The sequence below is a fragment of the Equus przewalskii genome, chromosome 9, assembly GCF_037783145.1.
Source record: "Equus przewalskii isolate Varuska chromosome 9, EquPr2, whole genome shotgun sequence".
NCBI lineage: Eukaryota > Metazoa > Chordata > Mammalia > Perissodactyla > Equidae > Equus > Equus przewalskii.
This window is the reverse complement of record NC_091839.1, coordinates 27,199,998-27,225,672: the sequence shown is the minus strand read 5'-3', so window position 1 is coordinate 27,225,672 and position 25,675 is coordinate 27,199,998. Positions and strand designations below refer to the sequence as shown.

At 42.4% G+C, this 25,675-nt stretch overlaps 1 pseudogene; it reads left to right on the top strand.

The window, feature by feature from the left end:
• The first annotated feature begins 118 nt into the window (after nucleotides 1–118).
• On the top strand, nucleotides 119–25,675 carry LOC103558268 (zinc finger protein 329-like; annotated as a pseudogene).

Below are 25,675 nucleotides of genomic sequence, written 5' to 3'. Positions count from 1 at the left end.
CAGCAATCATTATTAATACCTTGGAAAACATCCTCCAGTTCATTAATTCAATCAACGAACATTTGATAAGGATCTCAGATGTCTGCATGTTGGTCCCCTATAGAGTCTGATTAGGAGCATGGCAGACAGTGTGTTCAGCCTCATGGAGCTATCCAGCCAGAGGGTAAGATGGGCATTTATCAAACAATCATGAAAACATCAGTGTGAACCGTAATAGGGAAAAGAACCTAACAGAGCAGAGAGCTGCGAAAGGACAAGAGAGTAACCAAGGGGTGGGGAGGGGACACTGTCCCACACAGGGAACAGCATATGCTGATGTGGGAGGGGAAGGGAGCAGACAAGGCAGACGGAGCCTTGTCGACTTCAGATAATGTGAGGCGAACACTCAGGATGGAGACCCAAGAAGCAAGTGACCACAGGAAAAACAGGGAAAGGAGGAAGCCAGAAGAAGAAGAAATGGCCAAGGAGGGAGGAGGAAGCCAGGGGTGGGCAATGTTATGGACCAAGAGAGAATGGGATTAGGGAGGAGAGACTCCCGCCACCGTGTCGAATACCAGCGAGGGGCAATAGGGCCGTAGGTAGAATCCCTTCTTGGGCAACAGTGGGAGAAGTGGCTTCCCTGGAGAAGCGGTGGGTGAGAGGTGCAAGGCTGCCTTCACCAAATAACAAATCCACATTTACAAGGGCAACACTTAAGACCCCAAAAGATGATCAGGCTGAGAGTATGTGTAACCAAGTCCCAGGAGAAGAAAATAACAAATACATCAGTATATGGATGTCTAGGCTTCAAGTGCCCAAAGGAATTAAACTGAATAAGTGGTCATTTCTCCTAAAGTAGACTGAACAATTTTTAAGTTAAAAAATTTTTTGTGTATGTGCAATTCAGTTGTTTTTAATATTTTCACAAGGTTGTGCAGTCATCACCATTCTTTAATTCCAGTACATTTCATTACCACCCAAAAGAAACCAAATACCAATTGGCAGTCATCCTCATTTCCTCCTTCCCACAGCCCCTGGCAACTGTAAACCTACTTTCTGTCTCAACGGATTTGACTAGCCTGGACATTTTATGTAAATGGAATCATACAATATGTGGTCCTTTGTGACTAGCTTATTTTGATTAGCATAATGTTGTCAAGGTTCATCCATGTTGTAGCATGTGTCAGGACTTCATTCTTTGTTATTTCATCGTATGGCTAAACCACGTTGTGTTTATCCATTCATCAATCGAAGGACATTTGGGTTGTTTCCACTTTTTGACTATTATGAATAATGCTGCTACGATCGTTCATGTACAAGTTTTAGTGTGGATATATGCTTTAAATACTCTTGACTAGGGGCCAGCCCTGTGGCCGAGTGGTTGAGTTCTCACGCTCCGCTTCAGCAGCCCAGGGTTTCACCAGTTTGCATCCTGGGCGTGGACATGGCACCACTTGTCAGGCCATGCTGAGGAGGCGTCTCACGTAGCATGACCAGAGGCACTCACAACTAGAATATACAACTATGTACTGGGGGGCTTTGGGAAGAAAAAAAAAAGATTGGCAACAGTTGTTAGTTCAGGTGCCAATCTTTTAAAAGTAAATAAATAAATACTCTTGAGTAGATACCTTGGAGTGGAATTGCTGGGCTACATGGTAACTCTTTAACATTGAGGTTAAGAATTTGAGGGTTGCCAGACTTGTCCACAACAGTGGTACCATCTTATGTTCCCACCAACAACGTGTAAGTATTCTGATTTCTGTGCATTCTTACCAACATTTGTTATCGTCTTTTTTATTACAGCCATCCTCGGGGGTATCAAGTAATATCTCATGCTTTTGTAAACATTTTAAAATAGTTAAAATCCATATCCCACACTATATATTAGGAGTCAAAAAACTTTTCTGTAAAGTGCACAATAATAAATATTTTTAGGCTTTGCACACTGTATGGTCTTTGCTAAAACTACTCAACTCGACTGTTGTAGTGTGAAAGCGGCTGTAGACATTTTGTAAGCAAATGGACATGGTTGTAGTCCAATAAAATTTTATTTATGGACTCTGAAATTTGAATTTCATATAATTTTCACGTCATGAAATGCTATTCTTTTGATTTTTTTCAACCATTCAAAAATGTAAAATCCATCCTTAGCTCTCGGACGCTACGAAAGCAAGTGCTGAGTTTTGACCTGCGGCCCATAGTGCGATGACCCCTGCCGTACACAAAAATCACTTCCTGAGGACTGCAGCTCTACTGTGAAAGGCAAAAAGATAGAGTTCAGAGAAAAATACAGAATATCTTTGTGATCTTGGTATAGGCAAACATTTCTTAACCAAATCAAGGAAGATTGATAAATTTGGCTACATTAAAATTAACAACTTGTGTTCATTAGAAAGCAGTATTATGTAAATGAAAAGACAAGTGACAGAGTGGGAGAAGTTAATTGTTGCTCACAGACCCAACAAAGGACTGTTACGCAGAATACATAAAGATCTCAGCATCTCAAAAACAAACGCAGGGGTCTCCCCGTTGTTGAGTGATTGCATTTGCTGCTCCGCTTTGGTGGCCCAGGGTTTCGCTGGTTTGGATCCTGGGTGTGGACATGGTGCTGCTCATCAGACCATGCTGAGGTGGCATCCCACATGCCACAACTAGAAGGACACACAACTAGAATCTGCAACTATGTACTGGGGGGATTTCGGGAGAAAAAGCAGAAAAAAAAAAAGGATTGGTAACAGTTATTAGCTCAGATGCCAATCTTTGAAAAACAAAACAAACACAGAGGAGAAGCTGGCAAATGACTTCAGCAGGCCCTCTAGTGAACGTCCCCGCGACGCCCGCCCCTTCCCCCCTCCCCTTCCCCCTCCCCCTCGCCTCTTCCCCTCCCCTCTCCCTTTCCCCTTCTCCCCTTCCCCTTCCCCCTCCCTCTCTTCCCTCCCCCCTCTCCTCCCCCTCTCCCCTTCCCCTCTCCCGCCCCCCGCCCCCGCCCCCGGAGAAGGCTCCTCCGGGAATCCAGCGCACGCACATGCGCACAGCGGGCGGCGCGCCGACGTGGCCTCTCCGGTGGCGGGAAGTGTGAGTTCTGCCTGGCGGCTTCTCCGCTTCGGTTTTGGCCCCCAGGTCGCGGAGCCAAGGCCTGGGCCTGGCTGTGGGGGCAGGGGGCTGACGGGGTGGGCGCCGCTGGGGTCCTGGGCGGGCCAGAGTGAGGACCCCTGTCCGCGGGGCGCGCTCTGTCCTGGCAGGATGTGGCCCCCATCCCTACCCCTCCCCGCGTGGGCGCGACGCTCCTCGCCTCCGTGCTCCCTCCGCCGCCGGCGCCCGAGGGCGCATCCCGCCTCGCGCGCCTCCCTCCATCCTCACGACCTCCTGGCCTGCGCACTCCGTTCTGTTTCCTGTGTCCCCCTCCCCCGCCCCCAGGATGCTGTTCCCTCTTCTGGTCTTCCTCCTCCAAAGACCGATCCCCCCTGCGCGTTTGGGGCGCCTGGAATGTTTCCTTCTTCTCCTGCCCTCTGGGAACTCTCCTTCCCAGGCTTCTCCCAGTCCCCCACCCCTGGATGCCCTGAAGCTGCCCCCCGGGGGCAACATCTCAGACTTTGGGGTCCTCAGCTGGGCCTCTGGTCTCCCTTAAACTCAGTCCTTCCTGTGTCTGTAAATGGCGGCTCCTCCTCCTTTTTTCATTTTTAGATTGGCACCTGAGCTGACATCTGTTGCAGATATTTTTTGGTTTCCTTCTCCCCAAAGCACCCTAGTACATAGTTGTATATTCTAGCTGTAGGTCTTTCTGGCTCTGCTATGTGGGACTCGCCTCAACCCTGGGCGGGCGAAGTGGAGCCTGGGAACTTAACCACAGGCCGTGGGTGCCCCCTGGTAGCCCTTTCTTCCGCCCACAGTCCTCAACGTTCACCTTCATGTTTCTCTTTCTCCAACCCCATCGTCATCTCTGCCCGAAAATGCCAAGCGTGTACCCGTTTCCAGAGTTCAGTCACTTCACTACCCCCTTCTCCCTGTAAGAGGCACTTCCTCGCTGCTGCCCCCACCGTCTGTTCCCTGTTGGTAGCCAGTGGGAGCCTGATGGGTCCTGTGTCAGATCCTGTCCCCTCTCTGCAGTCCTTCGTGGCTCCCCTGGCTCAGTAACAGCCAGAATCCTCGAGAGCCCTAGAACTGGGGCTGCTGGGTTGGGGTGACAAGGAGCTTTCTTCAGAGTGAAATCAGAGCCCTGCCCCTTCCTTGGGCAGTGTGTTCCCTGAATCTGCTTGGTTTCTGAGTTGTAGACAGTGGGTAGAGACTGGGACAGTCAGGGACGCCAGCCCTAACTCAAAAACTGGCCCAGGTCTGTGTGCCTCCTGAGTTTGTTTGGGAGTGTTTGATAGTGACAGCCTTAGCATTTTGTTCTTTGTCTGGGTCTTCCCCACTAGAATGCCGGCTTCACCAGTGGGGTATCTTCAGCTGTCTCACCCGGTCCTGAGTCATCCCTGCCTAGAACAGGGCTTGGCACACAGTAGGTGTTCAGTAAACATTTGCTGAGTGAATGAAAAACTACCATACCCATGTGACCACAGGAGGGAGCTGGCCCTTGTACAAGAGACAAGATTACAGAGGGGGTGTGTGATTCATCCAGCAAACTCTTCTCTCTTGTCCCCAGGCTGTTGTTAGAGTTTTCCCTTTTTTAATGCCTCTGGCAAACTGTGTGTTTTTGGAATTGACATGCTTGATGTGTCGACCTGTGCAATGTGCTTCTCTCACCAACCTTTCAGTACAAGATGGAGCTTTCCACACCTAATTTTTCACTGCTGTGTAGTATTCCACCTTTTGAAGATGCCACGATTTATTTGTCCCCCTACCCGACCCCCCCGTTGATGTATATCTTGGAAGTTTGCAGTTTTTAAACATTCCCAGTAGTGCTATAGGGGCATCTTGAGCATATGTCTGCTGCAGGAGATTGTAGCAGCATTCTTGCTAGGCTTTAAGCCTAGGAAAAATAAATTCCAAATGGGTGACTGGGAGATATGTGATCTGCTGACTCTCATAATGCTTGTACCAGATTGCTTGTGCTTTGGAATCCAAGGCAGGAGGGGAGTATGTTATCGGGCATGAAGGCAAGGGGCTTAGGAACTCCGCCTGCATACCTTGCTGATTGTTCTTAAGATACTCCCCAAGGGAACGGCCTTGGCTAGGGTTGGTGTGCTTCGGGGGGCTGAAGAATAGAACCTTTGGGCTTTGGCTTGCGTGTCCCTGCAGGCATGAGTTCCTACTATTGTACATGCTTGTGATTCTTTACCCGCAAATAAATATGTGGCGATACGAGGGACCTCACCTCAGTCCTTCAGGCTGATGGTCCCCTGTCCCATTGAAATAATATAGATTGTGTTCTGTCTATTAATTCCGTCCACCCCTTCGGCTGGCTGCCTAGCTGGTCTCGGCAGCATGTGTCCTTGTAAAATGAGTAATGGTTTGGTGTCTCCAGCCTCCTGGTTTTCAAACTTTTGTGAGCCAAGCATTGGAAGAAACACAAAATGTCACAACTCACATACATATGTAACTGGAGCAAAAGTTTGATGAAACAACACTTACTAAGTGAGAGGTCCTCTTATGTTAGTTTTGAATTTTAATTTACATCATTGTAAAAAGAATGCCAGTGTTGATCCACTGCATTGCTTTGTGTTTTAAATTTTGATTTCAACCCAAAATTGTTCTCCAAAGAGACCATGCCACTTTTTATGCTAATAAAGACATGTTAATGATGTAGAAACTACCCATAATATACTGTTAATGGGGGAAAAACAAAAAGAGGACCCAAAATTGTATATACAGTTTGACTCCAACTATGTCAAAATGATTCTCTGGGAAGATAACAGGAAATAAATGCACCCAAGACTTAATTTTCTTTATACTTTTATGTTTTCCAAGTTTTCTATGAATGTGTATAGTGATTTTTTTCTTTTTTTTTTCTTTTTTGCTAAGGAAGAATAGCCCTGAGCTAACATCTGTTGCCAATCCTCCTCTTTCTTTTCTTTGGCTTGAGAAAGATTCACCATGTGCCAACATCTGTGCCAGTCTTCCTCCACTTTATATGTGGGTTGCCGCCACAGCATGGCTGACGAGTGATGTAGGTCTGTGCCTGGGATCCAAACCCATGAACCTGGGCCGCCGAAGCAGAGCACACTGAACTTAACTGCTATGCCACAGGGCTGGCTTGTATAGTGACACTTTTAATAGTAAAATATTGAAATGGAATTTGATACCAGTTTTATTTAAATAGGATGCTCCCCTGTCGAATCTAAAATGGAATTCTGTTTGCCCTACTTCCATTTACCGGCAACTTTTCTGAAGCATTTTGAGCTCATGTAGCAAAGAAATTAAATAAATAGCTTTCAACTGGAGTCAGTTGCCAGCTGCAAGAAGGCCAGGGAAACTGGGTGGTTTGGACAGCTTTGCCCCAGCTCGACCCCAGTTCTTCCTCCACCCCAGTTCTTCGAGGCAAACAGCCCTGGCTTTCTTGTTTTTTTCTGCATCGAAACCTACTGTGCAGGGGCCGGCCCCATGGCCTAGATGTTAGATTCGGCATGCTCCACTTTGGTGGCCTGGGCTCAGTTCCTCGGCGTGGACGTACACTACTCATCAGTGGCCATGCTGTGATGGCAACACACATACAAAATAGAGGAAGAGTGGCACAGATGTTAGCTTAGGGCGAATCTTCCTCAAGCAAAAAGAGGAAGATTGGCAACAGATGTTCAGGACGAAACTTCTTCAGCAAAAAAAACACCTATTGTGCAGAAAGGATTTTACAAGTCAGCATTTTCCCAGTGGGAGCGTTCCATGGTTTTCTTACAGCTCCCAGCTAGGTTCATGTTTTTCCCCCTAGAATACCTATAACCACCTCTTGAACACTTTTTGAGAAAACTATTATAAATTCATTCTCACCTAGCTGTTAATGAATTCTGGTCTTTGATGTAGTACCTCTCCCTAGAAGCATTAATGTTTTTCCTGCCTACTTTCTGTTTTGACAGGTTTCTAAAACATTAACAGGAAAGTTGAAAACATTAACAGGAAAGTTGAAAAAATGGGTAATGAATACCCATTACCCACCACTTAGATTTATATGTATTCAATATATGACAGGTATTATGTGTTTATGATATACATTATGTGTGTATATATGCATGTACATATGTGTATTTATACATATTTGTGTATATGTATGTGGATGTATATGTATGTGTGTATATCTGTATATAGGTGTGCATACACGTTCATGTGTGCTGTATGAGTTGATTTCTGTATATGAATATGTGAGTGTATATTTATGTGTATGAATATATTTATGTATGTATGCATGTATATTTACTTATGTGTACATAAATGTATACTTCTTTATGTGGTAACCATTTGGAAGTAAGTACAGGTATGACATTCACCCCAAAATATTTCAGGACATTTATTCTAAGAATAAAAACATTCTTCTGTACAACCGTAATACTATAATCACCCCTAGAAAACTAGTGATAATCTCCTATTATCATCTGATAACCCATCTCTATTCAAATTTCCCAAGTTGTCCCTCATGCCTTTTATCGCTGTTATTTTTGAGTCATGTCCCATGATTTTGTTTTGTTTTCTTTAATCTTGTTTTATTTTGAAATAATTATAGATTTACAGAGAAGTGTGAAGAAATGTACAGAGAGATCCTGTGCACCTTTCACTAGCGTCTCCCCTTGTTAACATCTCGCACAACTGTAGGACAGTGTCAAACCAGGACATTGACATTATACTGTCCAGAGCTTGTTCAAATTTCACTTGTACGTACACATACTCATTTGAGTGCATTGTAGCTCTGGCCATTTTGGGCTGTGTAGCTTGTTGTAACCACCACAATCAAGATACTTGACTCTACCTCACTGCAAGACTCCCTCATGCTCCGCCTTTGTAGCCACCCCTGCTCGCAGCCCTCTGTCCCTGACCCTGGCAGCCACTGGTCCATTCTCCTTCTCTATGATTCTTCTTTAGCAAATGTATAAATGGAGTCATGAAGTATGTATGTTTTTAAGATTGGCTTTTTTCGCTCAGCATTATTTCCGTATCAGTAGTTCCTTCCTTTTTAATGCTGAGTGGTATTTCATGGTATGGCGGTCTCACAGTTTCTTTAATCATTTACCTGTTGAAGGATGGTAGGCTAGTTTCCAGTTTTTGCTTATTATTAATATACTGATTTTTGTGTGAATCTTCATTTCTCTGGGATATATGCCCAAGAGTGCAATTACTGGATTATATGGTAGGTTCATTTTTAGTTTTATAAGAAACTGCCAAACTGCTTTCCAGAGCATCTGCCCATTTTACATTCCCACCACCAGTGTATGAGTGATTAAGTTTCTATAAATTCTCGCTAACATTTGGTGTTATTACTATGTTTTAGCCATTCTGATAGGTATGCAGTGATATCTCATTGGGGTTTTAATTTGCATTTCTCTAGTGGCTGATGATGTTGATCATCTTTTCTTGTGCTTATTTGCCATCTCCCTTTCCACCATGAAATGTCTGTGTATGTCTTTTGCCCATTTTCTAATTGGACTTTTTATTTTTAAATATTGAGTTTTGAGAGTTCTTTATATATTCTAGATGGAACCAGCAAGTCCTTTGTCAGGTATGTGATTTGCAAATATCTTCTACCAGTCTGTGATTTGTTTTTCATTCTCTGAACAGGATCTTTTGCAGAGCAAAGGTTTTTTTTTTTTTTTTTAAGATTTTACTTTTTCCTTTTTTCTCCCCAAAGCCCCCCCGGTACATAGTTGTATATTCTTAGTTGTGGGTCCTTCTAGTTGTGGCATGTGGGACACCACCTCAGTGTGGTTTGATGAGCAGTACCATGTCCTTGCCCAGGATTTGAACCAATGAAACACTGGGCTGCCTGCAGCAGAGCGTGCGAAGTTAACCACTCAGCCATGGGGCCAGCCCCACAGAGCAAAGGTTTTAATTTTGAGGAGATCCAAGTTATTAGTTTTTCCTTTTATGGATCATGCTTTTGGTGTCAAGTCTAAGAACTCTTTGCCTAGTCTTGGGTACCAACGATTTTCTCCAGTGGTCTTTTTTTTCTACAAGTTTTATAGTTTTAATTTTTACATTTAAGCCCTGATCCATTTTGAGTTAATTTTTAAATATAGTGTAAGGTAAGGGTCCACTTTATTTTTTCGTATATATATCCAGTTTCCCCAACACTATTTGTTGAAAAGACTGCCCTTTTCCGTTGAATGGTCTTGGCACCCTTGTTGAAAATCATTTAACCATATATGGGAGGGTTTATTTCTGAGCTCTCTTTTCTGTTCTTTTGGTCTGTATGCCTGTCTTTATGCCAGTACCACATTGTTTTCATTACTCTAGCTTTGTAATAAAAATTCCTGATTTTGAAATCAGGAAGTGAGAAATCTCCAACTTTGTTCTTCTATTTCAGCATTGTTTTGGTTATTTGGGGTTCCTTGAGATTCCATATGAATTTTAAGATGGATTTTTCTCTTTATGTAAAACATCACTGGGTTTCTTTATAGGGATTGCATTGGCTCTAGATAGCTTTGGGTTATTGTTGACATCTTAACAATGTTAAGTCTTCCACCATGAAAACAGGATATCTTTCCACTTACTTGTGTCTTCTTTAATTTCTTTCAGCAGTGTTTTGTAGTTTTGAGTGTATAAGTCTTTTGCCTTCTTGGTTAATTACTAAGTTCCTAAATATTTTATTCTTTTTGATGCTATTCTAAAGGCAGTTTTCTTAATTTCCTTTTCAGATTGTTCATTGTTAGTATAAAAAAGCAACTGATTTTTGTGTGTTGATTATGTATTTTGCAACTTTGCTGAATTTTTAAATTCTACCAGTTTTTTTTTTTTTTTTTGGTGTGTGTAATCTTTAGTGTTTTCTATGTGGAAGATCATGTCATCTACAAATAGAGATAATTTTACCTCTTCCTTTCTAATTTCGATGCCTTTTATTTCTTTTTCTTGCCAAATAGCTCTGGCTAGAACTTCCAACACTGTGTTGAATAGAAATGGTGAAAGTGGACATCTTCTTTTGTCTTATTTGTGATCTTAGAGGAAAAGCTTTTGATCTTCCACCATTGAGTATGATGTTAGCTGTGAGTTGTTTTTTGTTTTGAATTTTTTATTGTGGTCTAAATAGTTTATAACAGTGTGGATTTTCAGTTGTACATTAGTATTTGTCAAACACCATATAAATGTGCCCCTGTACCCCTTATGCCCATCCTCCTCCCTTTCCCCCTGGTAACCACTAAATTGTTCTCTTTGTCCGTAAGTTTGTTTATACTCCACATATGAGTGAAATTGTATGGTGTTTGTCTTTGTCTGGTTTATTTCACTTAACATGATGCCCTCATGGTCCATCCATGTGGCTGCAAATGGGACAATTATGTCTTTTTTATGGCTGAGTAGTAGTCCATTGTATATATACACCACATCTTCTTTATCCAGCCACCAGTCACTGGGCACTTGGGTTGCTTCCATGTCTTGGCTATTGTGAATAATGCTGCAATGAACATAGGGGTGCATAAGACTCTTTGTGTTGTTGATTTCAAGTTCTTTGGATAAATACCCAGTGGTGGGATAACTGGGTCATATGGCAATTCTATTTTTAATTTTTTGAGAAATCTCTATTCTGTTTTCCACAGTGGCTGCACCAGTTTGCATTCCCACCAGCAGTGGATGAGGGTTCCCTTTACTCCAAACCTCTCCAACATTTATTATTTTTTGTCCTGGTGATTATAGCCATTCTAATGGATGTAAGATGATATCTAAGTGTAGTTTTGATTTGTATCTCCCTGATGATTAGTGATGTCGAATATCTTTTCATGTGCCTATTAGTCATCTGTATATCTTCTTTCAAAAAATGTCTGTTCATATCCTCTGCCCAATTTTTGATTGGGTTGTTTATTTTTTTGTTGTTCAGTTCTGTTAGTTCTTTCTATATTATGGAGATTAACCCCTTAGTGGATATATGATTTGCAAGTATTTTCTCCCAGTTGGTGGGTTGTTTTTTCATTTTGATCTTGGTTTCCTTTGACTTCCAGAAGCTCTTTAGTCAGATGAAGTCCCACTTGTTTATTTTTTCTTTTGTTTCCCTTATCTGAGTGGACATTGTATTTGTAAAGATCCTTTTAAGACTGATATCAAAGAGTGATATGTTTTCTTCCCAAAGTTTTATGGTTTCTGGTCTTACCTTCCAAGTCTTTGATCCATTTTGAGTCTATTTTTGTGTATGGAGAAAGATAATGGTCTACTTTCACTCTTTTGCATGTGGCTGTCCAGTTTTCCGAGCACCATTTATTGAAGAGGCTTTCCTTTCTCCATTGTATGTTCTTGGCACCTTTGTCGAAGATTAGCTGTCTGTAGATGTGTGGTTTTATTTTCTGGGCTTTTAATTCTGTTTCGTTGATCTGTTTGTCTGTTTTTATACCAGTACCATGCTGTTTTGATTACTATAGCTTTGTAATATGTTTTGAAGTCAGGGATTGCTATGCCACCGGCTTTGTTCTTGTTTCTCAGGATTGCTTTGGCTATTTGGGGTCTTTTGTTGCCCCATATGAATTTTAGGATTCTTTGTTCTATTTCAGTGAAGAATATCATTGGGATTCTGATTGGGATTGTGTTGAATCTGTAGATTGCTTTAGGTAGAATGGACATTTTAACTATGTTTATTCTTCCAATCCATGTACATGGAATATCTTTCCATTTCTTTAGGTCATTCTCAATTTCTTTCAGTAATGTCCTATAGTTTTCCTGGTATAGGTCTTTCACCTCCTTGGTTAAATTTATTCCTAGATATTTTATTCTTTTTGTTGCGATTGTAATTGGGATTGTATTCTTGCGTTCTTGTTCTGTTGGTTCGTTATTAGAGTATAGAAATGCTACTGATTTTTGTAAGTTGACTTTGTATCCTGCAACTCTGCTGTAGTTGTTGATCATTTCTTAGTTTTCCGATGGATTCTTTTTTTTCTTTTTTCTTTTTAAAGATTGACACCTGAGCTAACATCTGTTGCCAATCTTGTTTTTTTTTCTTCTTCTCCCCAAAGCCCCCCACTACATAGTTGTATATTCTAGTTGTAAGTTCCTCTAGTTGTGCTATGTGGGACGCCGCTTCAGCATGGCCTGATGAGCAGTGCCATGTGCGTGCCCAGGATCCAAACCTGTGAAACCCTGGGCTGCCAAAGTGGAGCATGCAAACTTAACCACTCAGCCATGGGGCCGGCCCCTAGGATTTTCTATACATAAGATCATGTTGTCTCCAAACAGCGAGAGTTTCACTTTTTCAGTGCCAGAGTTTCACTTCTTCAGTGCCTATTTTGGATACCTTTTATTTCTTTTCCTAGCTTAATTGGTCTCGCCAAAACCTCCAGTACTATGTTGAATAAGAATGTGAGTGGGCACCCTTGTCTTGTTCCTGTTATCAGAGGGACGGCTTTCAGTTTTTCCCCATTGAGTATGATGTTGGCAGTGGGTTTGTCATATATGGCCTTTATTATGTTGAGGTACTTTCCTTCTATATTCATTTTTTTTTCTTTTGAGCAAGATTAGCCCTGAGCTAACTGTTGCCAATCCTCCTCTTTTTGCTGAGGAAGACTGGCCCTGAGGTAACATCTGTGCCCATCTTCCTTGACTTTATATGTGCGATGTCCATGGGAAGCCATTATGGCTTGCCAAGCGGTGCCATGTCTGCACCCTGGATCCGAACCAGTGAACCCTGGGCCACTGAAGCAGAATGTGCACACTTAACCTCTGTGTCACTGGGCCGGCCCCTATATTCATTTTATTGAGAGTTTTTATCATGAACAGATGTTGGATCTTGTCAAATTCTTTCTCTGCATCTATGGCGATTATCGTGTGGTTGTTTTTTTTCCTCATTTTGTTAATGTGGTGTATCACATTGACTGATTTGCAGATGTTGAACCATCCTTATGTCCCTGGTATGAATCCCACTTGATCATGGTGTATGATCTTTTTAATGTATTGATGTATTGGGTTTGCCAATATTTTGTTGAGGATTTTTGCATCTATGTTCATCAGCAATATTGGCCTGTAATTTTCCTTCTTTGTGTTGTGATCCTGCCCACATGCAGTTCAGGGCTAAACAAGGCAGTCTCTGGCCATGAGGGCAGAGCAGTGGTTACCTACTGGGAGATCGGGGATGCTTTATGTCATGATCTCTGGTTGCCCAGCTGTCTACACATATGAAAACTCATGGAGACACATCTAAAGACTCAGTGAACTGCTCACTATGGATTTATTCTATCTAAGTTATACCTCAATTTACAGTAAAAAAAATGAATGACTGTAGCTTGGACCACAGTGGCAGTGGTGGAGGAGGTGTGAAGTGGTGAGATTCTGGATGTATTCAAGGTCAAGACTGACACATTAGAAGTGACTTTTGAGAAAGGAGCAAAGTGCAGGATATCGTCCAGGTTTCTGGCCTGCTCCACTGGGAAAATGGAGTAGCCGTTTGCTGGGAGGGGAAAGCCTCAGGGAAGAGCAGCAGGTTGGGTGGGTACTGGCAGTGTGGGACTCAGGCATCCAGCTTTTGATTTCTTCAGTGTGTGGTGCCTGGCAGAGCTGAGAGTTAGCGAGGGGTAGGCAGTGCACTGTGCAGACCTGGGTTCAGGGGAGCCATGTGGATGGGAGAGGTGCAGTCAGCATTATAACACGAGCCTAGTGTATTGTGCTGGTTTGGGAGAGTGAGGTGCAGAGGCAGGAGGAGAGGAGGAGAAAACTCTTGTTTGGACATATGGAGAGCAAGGCATCACCAGACATCGAAGAAGCATCTTGGAGACAGTTGGAGATCAAGGGTCCCCTTGATGAGGGGATGTCGGAAATATGGCTAGATCCTTTTCTGAAGCCTCTGAAAACAGAGTCACATATGATGTGCAGGTATGTATAGAGGCCAGCAGCTTTGCTCTTCACACAATTGCTAGTTCTTCTCGATCATCTTGTTTCTTAGAGTGTGTTCCCGGCTTTTCTCAAAGGGAGTTAGTACCAAAGTAGACCCCACGTTGGCTGTGGGGCCTCTGACTCTTCAGTGACTCCCAACAGCCTAGAGGACAGCAAGGATCTAGACCGTGTGTTCACTAGCCTCTGTCACACCAGAGGTTCCTGTCATTATCACTCTGGCTGGCTTTTTCATACTGAGTGTAGAAACCCAGACCCAAGAAGCTGATCTCCTGGAGTGCATCTGCACTACCTAGACATTCGGGCTGACTCCTCTTGCCTTGAACTCCCCAAATCTCCTCATTTTCCTAGCTTGCCAGGAGGAGCTTCCTTTCTTTCTACGAAGCTGTAAGCTGTGGAATAGATTCCAGACAGTTCCCTGTGAGCTTCTTGTAGTTGCTGCCACAGAGGAAGTCTAACCTTGGTTCTTTCATGGTAGGCATGCCACACAGTGGCCTTGTCACATGGCAGGATTTATTCTCAAATGTGACACTTCAGATATGTGCTTGATTTGTCAAGCTATATGCTGTTAAAAATGAGGGCCGGGGCCAGCCCTGTGGCCAAGTGGTTAAGTTCGTGTGCTCTGCTTCAGCAGCCCAGGGTTTCCCCTGTTTGGATCCCGGGCGCGGACATGGCACTGCTCATCAGGCCATGCTGAGGTGGTGTCCCACATGCCACAACTAGAAGGACCCACAACTAAAATATACAGCTATGTACTGGGGGGCTATGGGGGGAAAAAGGAAAAATAAAATTGAAAAAAAAATGAGGGCAAATTCTTTTAGAACCTCTGCAAATAACCACATTGCTTTTATAAATACAGTGGCTCAAGGGAAGTGGTTAATCCTGAATTCTGAGGAGTCAATGAGAATGAGAAACCATTCAAACAATGTTTTACTACGCTAATGGTTGGAAATAGATCATATAGCCCTCAAAATATGAAATAGTAGAAATAATACCAAATATTCCAAAGAAATAACCACCATGAGAATTCCTCCACCAATTTGTTCAGTCTTAATTAGTTCTTATTTCACTGGCTATTGGTGCAGCAGTCCACTTTTATAAAGTCGTCATTTGCTTTGGGACTAAAAGTAATGCTTGAGATCGTGACTCCCTCAGTTCAGTAGGACAGTTGTCCAGGGCATGTCCACTGGCAATCCCATACCCATGAAGTATCTGTAATTAGAAGTACCTGGGGGCAGAGCAAAATGGCAGGGTGAGCTGACCCGGGATTCTCTCCCCTCCAAGATACAACAAAGAATTGGAAAAACTGAATTTCAGAGAATAAATCTAATGCCAACACTTTAGAGACCTACAATACCAAGAAGGCGGAGAACACAGACCTTGCTGACGGCCTCGGAGGCGCTGGAACGGGTAGGAGAGAATGTCGCTCCCTCCCCTAGAGTCTGCGATCCCTGCTGCGGGGGTCTGGGAAGGAGCGGGGGAGAGGCTGCACGACTGGGGGATCATCCAGGAGTCCTGCCGCTGGTTCAGTGGAGACCCGCTGATGGGGGAGAGCTTCCGTGCGTGGGGACCCCATAAACCCAGGGCCTTGGGAGACCAGAGAACAGAACTGATCCGAATCCATATCGGCAGGCGAGAAAAGCAGCCCCTCCCTCCCGGCAAAGCGTGCTGGGTGCAGCCATCTTGCCCGAAGGCAGAGAGCTCAGAATGCGGCTCTCGACCCCCATCTAGTGGTGACAGGCTATAACTGCAACCGAATTCTACCACCATGTGAAAAAACCACTCCTCTACCATGCAGCAATTTATAAAAGCCCCAGACCAGAAGGAAAACAATAAAAACATAGAGTTAAGTCCTGAGGACTTGGAATTAGGTAAACTAAGTGATAATGAGTTCAGAGCACCTATAATCAAAAAACTCAATGAGGTAGAAAGAGAAACAAGCCAATGAGTTCTGGAGTTACTTCACAAAAGAGATTGAAATTATAAAGAAGAATCAAACAGAATTACTTGAGATGAAAAACACAATGGACCAGATAAAACAGAATACGGATTACCTGAATGCCCGTGTAGACACCATAGAAGAGCAAATTAACATAATTGAAGACAGACAGGCTGAATGGTTCCAGACAGAGGAAGAAAGAGAAATAAGAATTTTAAAAAATGACGAAAATCTCCGAGAGATAGTGGTTTCAATGAGGAGTAAGAACTTAAGGATCATAGGAATTCCCGAGAACGTGGAAAAGGAAAATGGAGCAGAAAGTGTGCTTAATGAAATTATTGAGGAGAACTTCCCAAATCTAGGGATTGATGGAGAAATGTGTGTAGAGGAAGCTTTCAGATCTCCTAGATTTGTCAATGTAAAAAGATCTACTGCAAGGCACATAATAGTACAAATGGCAAGAAGGAAAGATAAAGAAAGAATACTCAGGGAAGCAAGAAAAAAGAAGAGAATAACCTACAAAGGAGCTCCTATCAGACTTTCAGTGGACTTCTCTACAGAAACCTTACAAGCTAGGAGAGAATGGAGTGACATATTCAAAGCTTTAAAAGATAAAAATCTTCAGCCAAGAATACTCTATCCAGCAAGAATTTCCTTCAGATATGAGGGAGAAATTAAATCTTTTCCAGACAAACAAAAGTTAAGGGAATTTGTAACTAAAAGCCCTCCACTACAAGAAATCCTCAAGAAGGCTCGCATACCTGAAAAAAGAAAGAAGGGAGAAAGGGGTGACAAACCACAGACTAGGGAGACCAATGGATAGAACCAGAACAGGATAGCAAATATTCAACGATAGCATTAGGGTAAAGGTAAGGAAACTACCAAAGCAAGGACGATCTTATCACTCTAACTACAAATTCATAACACGAGTTGGAGTAAGAAATGAAAATAATCATTTAGGAGGGGAAGAGCAAAGGGTCTAAATCAGTATAGGCCAAGTAAGTAAGAGACCACCAGAGAATAGACTATATTATACACGAGATTCTAAATACAAACATCAGGGTAGCCACTAAAGTAAAAACCAAGAGAGTCACAAAACATAAATAAGGAAAAATCTAAGAAACCCAGCATAAGAAATTACAGTATTAAATGGGTAGGCTAAAGCAAACAGGAAAAGAAACGCAGGAAAACAAGATAATGAGTGACAGATTGACAGCATTAAGTCCACATGCATCAATAATTGCTCTCAATGTAAACGGATTTAAGTCTCCAATAAAAAGACACAGAGTGGCAAAATGGATTAAAGAACAAGATCCAACAATTTGTTACCTCCAGGAAACACACCTCAGCCCCAAGGACAAACACAGGCTCAGAGTGAAGGGGTGGAGGACAATACTTCAAGCTAATAGCAAGCAAAAAAAGGCAGGTGTTGCAATTCTTATATCAGACAAAGTGGATTTCAAAATAAGACAGGTAAAGAGAGACACAGAGGGACAATATATAATGATCAAAGGGACACTTCATCAAGAAGAAGTAATGCTTATAAATATCTATGCACCCAACACAGGAGCACCAAGATTCATAAAGCAACTATTAACAGACCTAAAGGATGATGTTAAAAACAACACAATAATAGTAGGGGACCTCAACACCCCACTCACATCACTGGACAGATCATCCAGACAGAAAATCAACAAGGAAATAGTGGAGCTAAATGAAAAACTAAAACAATTGGACTTAATAGACATATATAGATCACTTCACCCTAAAACAGCTGAATACACATTCTTCTCAAGTGCACATGGAACATTCTCAAGGATAGACCATATGTTGGGAAACAAGGCAAGCCTCTACAAATTTTAAAGAAATTGAAATAATAACAAGCATCTTCTCCAATCATAATGCTATAAGGCTAGAAATTAATTACAAGAAAAAAGCTGAGAATGGCACAAAGATGTGGAGACTAAACAACACACTACTGAACAAGCAATGGATCATTGAAGAAATCAAAGAAGAAATACAAAAATACCTGGAAACAAATGAAAATGATAACATGCCATACCAACTCATATGGGATACAGCAAAAGCTGTATTAAGAGGAAAATTAATCACAATACAGGCACATCTTAACAAACAAGAAAAATCCCAAATAAGCAATCTTAAACTACACCTAACTGAACTAGAGAAAAAAGAACAAATAAAGCCCAAAGTCAGCAGAAGGAGAGAAATAATAAAAATCAGAGCAGAAATAAATACTATTGAAACGAAAAAGGCAGTAGAAAGGATCAACAAAACAAAGAGCTGGTTTTTTGAGAAGATAAATAAAATTGACAAACCCCTAGCCAGACTTACAAAGAAAAAAAGGGAGAAAGCTCAAATAAACAAAATCAGAAATGAAAGAGGAGAAATCACAACAGACTCTGCAGAAATACAATGGATTATAAGAGAATACTACGAAAAACTATATGCCAGCAAAATGGATAACCTAGAGGAAATGGATAAATTCTTGGACTCCTACAATCTCCCAAAGCTCACTCAAGAAGAGGCAGACAATTTGAACAGACCAATCACAAGGAAAGAGATTGAAACAGCCATCAAAAGCATCCCACAGAATAAAACCCCAGGACCAGATGGCTTTCCTGGGGAATTCTACCAAACTTTCAGAGAGGATTTAATACCTATCCTTTTCAAGCTATTCCAAAAAATTAGGGAAGATGGAACCCTTCCTAACACATTCTACGAGGCCAACATCACGCTGATACCAAAGCCTGACAAGGACACCATGAAAAAAGAGAACTGCAGGCCAATATCACTGATGAACATAGATGCAAAAATTCTAAACAAAATTTTGGCAACCAGAATTCAGCAATTCATCAAAAGGATCATACATCATGATCAGGTGGGATTCAGACCAGGGACACAGGGATGGTTCAACATCCGCAAATGAATCAACGTGATACACCACATCAACAAACTGAGGAATAAAAACGACATGATCATCTCAATAGATGCAGAGAAGGCATTTGATAATATCCAACAGCCATTTATGATAAAAACTCTGAACAAAATGGGCATAGAAGGAAACTACCTCAACATAATAAAGGCCATATACGACAAACCCATAGCCAACATCATATTCAATGGGCAAAAACTGAACGCCATCCCCCTGAGAACAGGAACGACACAAGGATGCCCTCTATCACCACTCTTATTTAACATAGTACTGGAGGTCCTGGCCAGAGCAATCTGGCAAGATAAAGGAATAAAAGGAATCCAAATAGGGAGGGAAGAAGTGAAACTCTCACTGTTTGCAGATGACATGATCTTATATATAGAAAACCCCAAAAAATCCATTGGAAAACTCTTAGAAGTAATCAACAACTACAGCAAAGTTGCAGGGTACAAAATCAATTTGCATAAATCAGTAGCATTTCTATATTCTAATAACGAACTAACAGAAAAAGAACTCAAGAACACAATACCATTCACAATCGCAACAAAAAGAATAAAATACCTCGGAGTAAATTTAACTAAGGAAGTGAAGGACCTATATAATGAAAATTACAAGGCTTTTCTGAAAGAAATGGATGACGACATAAGGAGATGGAAAGACATTCTGTGTACGTGGATTGGAAGAATAAATATATTTAAAATGTCCGTTCTACCTAAAGCAATCTACAGATTCAACACCATCCCAATCAGAATCTCAATGACATTCTTCACAGAATTAGAACAAAGAATCCTAAAATTCATACGGGGCAACAAAAGACCCCAAATTTCTAAAGCAATCTTGAGAAAAAAGAACAAAATGGGAGGCATCACAATCCCTGACTTCAAAACATACTACAAAGCTACAGTAATCAAAACAGCATGGTACTGGTACAAAAACAGGTGCACAGATCAATGGAACAGAATTGAAAGCCCAGAAATAAAACCACACATCTATGGACAGCTTATCTTCGACAAAGGAGCTGAGGGCATACAATGGAGAAAAGAAAGTCTTTTCAACAAATGGTGCTGGGAAAACTGGAAAGCCACATGTAAAAGAATGAAAATTGACCATTCTTTTTCACCATTCACCAAAATAAACTCAAAATGGATCAAAGACCTAAAGGTGAGACCTGAAACCATAAGGCTTCTAGAAGAAAATGTAGGCAGTACATTCTTTGACATCAGTATTAAAAGGATCTTTTCAGACACCATGTCTTCTCAGACAAGGGAAACAATAGAAAGAATAAACAAATGGGACTTCATCAGACTAAAGAGCTTCTTCAAGGCAAATGAAAACAGGATTGAAACAAAAAACAACCCACTAAGTGGGAAAAAATATTTGCAAGTCATATATCTGACAGAGGCTTAATATCCATAATATATAAAGAACTCTCACAATTCAACAACAAAAAATCAAACAACCCAATCAAAAAATGGGCTGGAGACATGAAGAGACATTTCTCCAAAGAAGATATATGGATGGCCAATAGGCACATGAAAAGATGCTCATCATCGCTGATCATCAGGGAAACGCAAATCAAAACTACACTAAGATATCACCTTACACCCATTAGAATAACAAAAATCTCTAAAACTAATAGTAACAAATGTTGGAGAGGTTGTGGAGAAAAAGGAACCCTCATACACTGCTGGTGGGAATGCAAAGTGGTGCAGCCACTATGGAAAACAGTATGGAGATTCCTCAAAAAATTAAAAATAGAACTACCATACGATCCAGCCATCCCACTACTGGGTGTTTACCCAAAGAGCTTGAAGTCTGCAATCCCAAAAGTCTTATGTACCCCAATGTTCATTGCAGCATTATTTACAATAGCCAAGACATGGAAGCAACCTAAGTGCCCATCAACAGATGAATGGATAAAGAAGATGTGATACATATATTCAATGGAATACTACTCAGCTGCAAAACAGAACAAAATCATTCCATTTGCAATAACATGGATGGACCTTGAGGGAATTATGTTAAGTGAAATAAGCCAGCTAGAGAAGGATAATCTGTGTATGACTCCACTCATGAGGAATTTAAAAATGTGGGCTAAGAGAACAGTTTAGTGGATACCAGGGGAAAGGTTGGGTGGGGGGGTGGGCACAAAGGGTGAAGTGGTGCACCTACAACACGAATGACAAACATTAATGTACAACTGAAATTTCACAAGATTGTAACCTATCATTAACTCAAAAAAAAATGTGGGTGAATGAACACAGAAACTAGTCTGGAGAGAAAGATGAAGAAGATAAAATATTTGAAAGTGATGAAGTTTGAGGTGGAAAAAGGATAGAGGGAGGAAGAGAGAGAGATAGAACATGTCAACTTGCCATTTTCTTAAGGCCATTGTAATTTTTTTTAAACAATTTCATTCTATGATGCTCCTCTGGGTCCTTAAAATAAATTATATTTTATTCCAAAAAAAAAAAAAAGTAGTACCTGGTTTACTCATTTCCACAGAGGCTCTGAGACTGCCCTTTTAGAAGACCCAGTTTCTCTTCTGTGGCTTTTAGCAGAGTCTCTAGGCAGGAAAGCTAAAACCACTGGTGGCGATGTTCTGAGAAAATGAAGTGGCTGTGGTTTGTTCCTGGAACCAGCAATGTCAGCATGGAGTAGAGGAAATACTCTGTTGGGGTGTGGTGCGGGAGTTTCTGGCGGTAGGAGCTACCTTTCCTCTGAGGGGGATGGACACTTCTGCATAGTGAGGCCCTTGTAAAATCTCCACAATCTTCCCACCTTTCTTATGAACAATCTCTAAAACATATTTATATTGTTGACATTTTGCCAATATAGAATTAGGTAGATAAGGGGTCAAGACATCTTGAAATGTTTGTTTCTCTGAATATAGTGTCTGATTTTGGAAATGCAAAACCAGAGACTTATAAGAGGTGATTGGTCTCCCAAGAGGAGCATGGCTGCCCAAGGGCAGTTACTGTCGTAGCTGGGTTGCCTCTTCGTTAAAGTGATGACCTGGTGTTTAAGAATTAACGTGGCAACAAAACATGGTGGAAAGCAGCACATCTGTCAGGAACCGTGGTTCCTTCAGAAAAGAAGACCTTTTGTTTTTCATAAATAAGAGAATAATGAAGTCACCCTGAAGCATAGAGAGGTATTTGGTGAGGTGCAGAGCCTCTGCTCTCTGGGCTGATTACAGAGAAAGGAAAAAAACGTGGAAGGTGAATGAGAGATGGAAGCATTAGGAGGAGCCTGGTGGGGCAGGCATGATCATCAGAGAGGGAGGGTTCCACAGTTTCCAGAGTATGGTGTCTGTCCTCCCATAATCCCTTTTATTAAAGTCATTTTCACTTGGGAGGAATCAGGATCCTCAGGAGACAAAGGAGTCATTAGAATCGTTATCCTGGGCAGGGGTGGGCGGTGGATGTGTTTGTAAAAGGGCATGCGTGGTAGAGACGCTCGTGGTGTTGACTGGTGTGCGTACAAGAGCCTCCATAGATGATAAAACTTAATGTATGTCTAGGCGTGTAGAACATAGTGCACACACAGACAAATGAACACAGCTACGATTGGGGCAGTATGATAGGATTAGGGGGTCGTATGGAAGTCAGAATCCTGGTTGTGATATTTTACTGTCATTTTGCAAAATGACACCATTAGGAGAAAGTAGACTAAGTGTACAAGGCATCATTCTGTATTCTTTTGTACAAATGCATGAGACTCTACAATTATTTCAATAAAAATTTCAATTAAAATAAAAAACTAAGCAGTACCTCATTTGGAGTTCAGGCTCCACAGCCTGAGATTCATTGTACCCTGGAGTTGGGCATCCTTGGCCTGAGTGGAAGACTGGGGAGTGCAGAAGAAGCCCAGAGGTCAGAGTGAGCTTGGGGTCATGGATGTAGACCCTGCTGTGGTGTGAGAAGAGGACATGGGTTTATGGGCAGGTGTGGAGAGATTGTGACTCCTGATAAGGGCTGTGAGTGTGAGGACTGGAGGGTCTGGAGTAGAGATGGCTGTCTGTTGTGCTGCATGTAGATGTGGACCAGCCAGGAGTCCTGAGAGAGAACTGGGAGAGAGGGGATGGGTGTCGAGAGTGAGATGTTCTCCAGGAGCTGTGAATCCGTTCACCCATTTGAGAGTGCGGTAACAGCTGTGGTCATAGAGAACCTGTGGTGTGTGACGGGGCTGCCTCCAATACTGTCACAAGGCAGTGAAGCCAGGGTCCAACTCGGATCGTGAGGCCGCCCAACTGCACTGTGTCTCACGCCTTACACGCTCTCCCAGTGAAGCCTGTATCAGCTGAGGTCTGTGCGTGGATCTGGGGGTTGGCGAGCTGCATGTTCAGTCCATTAAAAACTGAGCTGCATGTGGGGTTGTTGGGTGCCAGTGGGTGGGACAGATGGGAAACTGAGCACATGGCAGCACGTGGAGTCATAATAAATGGCCTTGGTGTTCCCGACATATGGTGGGGAGGGCCAGGATGCTGCTCACTCACTGCTTCAGGGAGCGGGGAGGGGAGGTTTCTCACTAAAAGTCCCTTTCCCCTTCTGGTAGGCCACCCTCTTTGGTAGATGTTCTTCCTCTGTTAAGATTAAAAAATCTCTAAAGCTATTTTTATTCTCTATAAATGGCTCCATTCTTCATCATCTTCATAGTCTCTCTCCTCCCTGCAGGTTCCTATCTAAACAAAATTCACATACACCTGACTAATTTCTTATTTGGGGGTATGGTTTTTTAAAACTTACCATGGAAATGTAATATACATGCTGAAAAATATACACAAGTGCACAGCTCAGAATTTTCACAAAGTAAACATAGTTTGCACTTTGGGTTTGACTTCTTTCATTCAACGTTATGCTTGAAAGATTCACCTGTGTTATTTTGTGTACTTGCAGTTTATTCACTTTTGATATGTGGTATTCCATCATGTGAATAAACCACAATTTATTCATCCACTGCCCAGTTCTTGGACATTTGGGTAGTGTCCAGTGTCAGGTTGTTATGGACCAAATTGTTGCTGTGAACGCATGAACACATCTCTCTTGGCTGTACACCTACGAATGGAATTGCTGTCACAGGGTGCACATAAAATCAGTTTTCGTAGAAATATGCCTGGCCAATTTTAACATTTAAATGCCATCATTTTAATAATTTTTTTCAAAATCTTAGGATTCAAATATTTTCTCCCTTTTCCCCCCTAGCCTGGGAAACAAGTCAAAATGGAAGCATCAACTCAGGATGTTGTTGGGGAAAAACCATCCAATTTCATGAAATTGGAAAGATTCTGGAGGGATGATTCCTGTGTATACATTAGGAGAAACCTGGGCATGTGAGGACCAGGTAGAAATGCTCCATAAAAACCCAGAGAAGTGTTTGAGGCACATGGCATTCACCCAGGAGAACACAGAGGATCTGGAGAGAGGCTTGGTCATTGTGATTATGGAGAAAGCTTGAGTCTCTGCTCAGTTCTTCCTCCATCTCAGAAAGGTCCCACAACAAAAGCTTTCTGTGAACATGATGCAGATGTTAAGCATTCTGGTTACATATGTAATTGTTGGGAAAGCTGTGAAGGTCACATGCTTGATGAAAATGATGACCGTAGAGCAGCCATCGGCCAGGCTGGTCAGCTTGGCCACCTTGGTGGAGCTCTAACAGGAGATTAGCCCTCCAGAAGTACTGAAGGTGGTGGTTCCTACAGTGATTCTGCACCCATTAGTGGATAGGGCAGAACTGTCAGAGAGAAGCAGCCACATAAAGGGGAGGGCTGTGAGGAGGTGTGTGATTAGGGTGCATGTCCTGGTGAGCAGAAGAGAAATAACTCTGGCGATGAATGCTATGACTGCTGGGAATGTGGGCAATCCTTCAGACGGAAATCTCACTTCCTTGGGCACCAGAGGACTCACACTGGAGACTCGAAACTGTATACCTGTAGCTAGTGTGGAAAATCCTTCTCCAAGAACTACAACCTGCTTGTGCATCAGAGAATCCATACAGGAGAGAAGCCCTATAAATGCCGTAAGTGTGGGAAAGCCTTCAGTGCCGGCTCTGCCTTTATCAAGCACGAGAGGACCCACACGGGAGAGAGGCCCTATGAATGTGACCGGCGTGGGAAGTCCTTCAGCCACCACTCTTCCTTTGTTTTGCATCACAGAACTCATACTGGAGAAAAGCCATTCAAATGTAATGATTGTGAAAAATCCTTCCCTGATGTCTCCCACCTTATTGTCCATCTGAGAATTCACACAGGAGAGAAGCCCTGTGTATGTACGAAATGTGGAAAGGCCTTCACCGATGGCTCATACCTAATTAAATGTGGAAGAATTCACACCGGAGAGAAACCCTGTAAGTGTGTGGATTGTGGAAAATCCTCAACCACAACGGTGACCTCATCATGCATCAAAAAATCCATTCTGGAGAGAAACCCTACAAGCATAAGGAATGTGGGGAAACTTTCATTGAGAGGTCTTACCTCATCAGGCACCAGAGAATTCACACTGGTGAGAAGCCCTGTGGCTGTGACCAGTGTCAGAAACTTTTCAGGAACATCACTGGCCTCATCTGGCACTAGAGGACTCATACTGGTGAGAAGCCCTATGAGTATAGTCAGTGTGGCAAAGCTTTCAGGGACAGCTCCTGTCTGACCAAGCACCAGAAGACCCACGCTCAAGAGACCCTGCATGAGAGTGTCCCATGTGGGAAGGGTTTCCAGAGCCACCGTGCTCTTAGCAGACACCAGAGTTGCCACACTGGAGACACATCTGTGGGGACTCAGTGAATGTGACGATGGCTCTGTCTGATTCTCTTTACTTACTCACTGTCAGAGTCTTCATATTAAAGAGCATCTCTTTGAAAATAATGCAATTCAT